This window comes from Oryza glaberrima, chromosome 4, assembly GCF_000147395.1.
Source record: "Oryza glaberrima chromosome 4, OglaRS2, whole genome shotgun sequence".
In the NCBI taxonomy this organism is placed as follows: domain Eukaryota; kingdom Viridiplantae; phylum Streptophyta; class Magnoliopsida; order Poales; family Poaceae; genus Oryza; species Oryza glaberrima.
In genome coordinates this window covers 23174642-23176731 of record NC_068329.1, presented here as the reverse complement: position 1 = coordinate 23176731, position 2090 = coordinate 23174642, and the positions used below count along the sequence as shown (strand labels likewise).

The following is a 2090-nucleotide window of genomic DNA, read 5'->3' as shown; positions in this document are numbered from 1 at the left end:
TTGTTCTAGTTCTAGTCATTGTCTACTCAATATGCATTCTTGATTGGTCTTGCGTATTTGAGTTGGCAATGACTACAGGGAGGGAGGGATTAGAGACATGAGATAGGAGATGGTTTGGAGTTAATTTACAAAGATAAATTTATATTTACAAGATAATCTATTATACTTATTAAAAAAATAGCCTAAAAAGTAGGAGATTTTTTAAAGATAAATTTTATAATAATAACTAGGAGCTGCCGTTTTATTAATTTGGGGATATATAAATTTTATACTTCCTCCGTTTCATATTATAAGACTTTCTAGCATTGCGCGCGCACACACACATACATACATACATACACATATACATACATATATATATATATATATGTACATACATACATACATACATATATATATATATATATATATATATATATATATATATATATATATATATATATATATATATGGGAGCGTATCCTATGCACACAGGCCCTCACATGTACACACCGTGTACACCAACTAAAAATTATCACAAAAAATTCTAGGAAAATTCATACATATACTTTCAATAGTATTACATCTACGTGCAAAGTCGCATCTTCAAATTCATTCTACATAGAGAATAACAAAAAAGATAAAATTCTGACAAAATTGCAACCTTAAAACTGTCAGATTTTTTGTTTTTTTTGTTACGGCTAAAATATAATGAATTTGACGTTAAGATTTTAACCCTAGGTGTAATACAATTGAAAGTATGTGTATGATTTTTTCTAGATTTTTTGGTGACATTTTTTAGTTGGTGTGCACGTGTGTACACGTGAGGGCCTGTGTGCATAGGATATGTTGCCTATATATATATATATATATACATACATACATACATACATACATACATACATATATCCTGTGCATGAACAGGATGAAGAATGAATGACACACAAAAAGAGACTACTGTTCATGCTATGCAAATATCCTATCTACGGTCCGGTCAAAACCGGCCTCGACTCGCTTTGAAGCACGTTGGGCTGGGAGCTATGCTAATCGCTGCACATCTCCAGTTTTGGACGCTTCCTTCAAAACCATAGATGAACACGCTTAGGAAGTGGACATGAAAAGCTGCTTCTTAGCTTCTTCTCGACGAATCACTCTCGTTAGCTTGTCAATCGTTATCGTCCATGATGTTGCCGTATTCGTTCGTGTGCAGGAGGGAGCAAATTCACTCCGAAAATGACTGAAGAAGGATGGAGGCATTCGGTCTTAGGATTCAGCATCGCTTCGAATAGACGCGGCGAAGATGATGGCACGCCTGGACCGTGCGGTCCAACAGGCGTCCGTGGTCCGGGCCAAGCCAAATTATCGGAACACAAAGCCCTCCTCACGCTGCGATCAGCGAGCTATTCAGTTACGGCCCAATCCCACGTACTACAGCTGAAGAGAGGACCAATTCCCAAATCCCAAGTCCCAAGTTCCCAACTCGATTTTTCTCGTCTCACGGAATTTTTTTTCTTAAAAGAAGGGGAAAGCACTTGCCGTGTATAAAAAATTCACAATACGGGGAAAAAAAAACAAGGCAGCTCGTTTTGGGCTGCCTGGATTTTGACAACAGGGGGGGTCAAGGGCACAAGGCAGCAGAGTCAGAGTCACACAAAACAAAAATTAAAATGGAGATGCGGGGGATCGAACCCCGTGCCTCTCGCATGCAAAGCGAGCGCTCTACCATTTGAGCTACATCCCCTTGCTGTATTTCAAGAAAAATACAATTGTGTCCCCGCACTGATTTTGATCTTTATTCGGATAGGATCAGCAACATAGAATTCTCGTCCGGTGCCGGTGGTGGCCTGCGCCTTGTGTAGGTAACCAGCTCTATCATTTTCTTTTCGAAATCGAAAACCAATATGAAAATGGATCATACATAAATAGGAGTGAATATCATAATGAATATTTGTCGAAATATAAAACCCTCTAAACTGAGCTTTTAACTTTTTTAGTAAGAAAACACATCTTCGGTTTGGCTCAGTCTTTAGTGGATGATTTGTTTTTGATCACCCCTATTTGACTATCTTAACATATAGGAGTAGTAGGCCCTACTATTTGGGTTGGACCAA

At 38.1% G+C, this 2090-nt stretch overlaps 1 non-coding gene across 1 annotated transcript; it reads right to left on the bottom strand.

The window, feature by feature from the left end:
* Positions 1 to 1647: 1647 nt before the first annotated feature.
* Positions 1648 to 1720, bottom strand: TRNAA-UGC (transfer RNA alanine (anticodon UGC)). The gene has a single exon. It is a non-coding gene; the product is annotated as a tRNA-Ala (tRNA).
* Between the last annotated feature and the right edge of the window lie 370 nt (positions 1721 to 2090).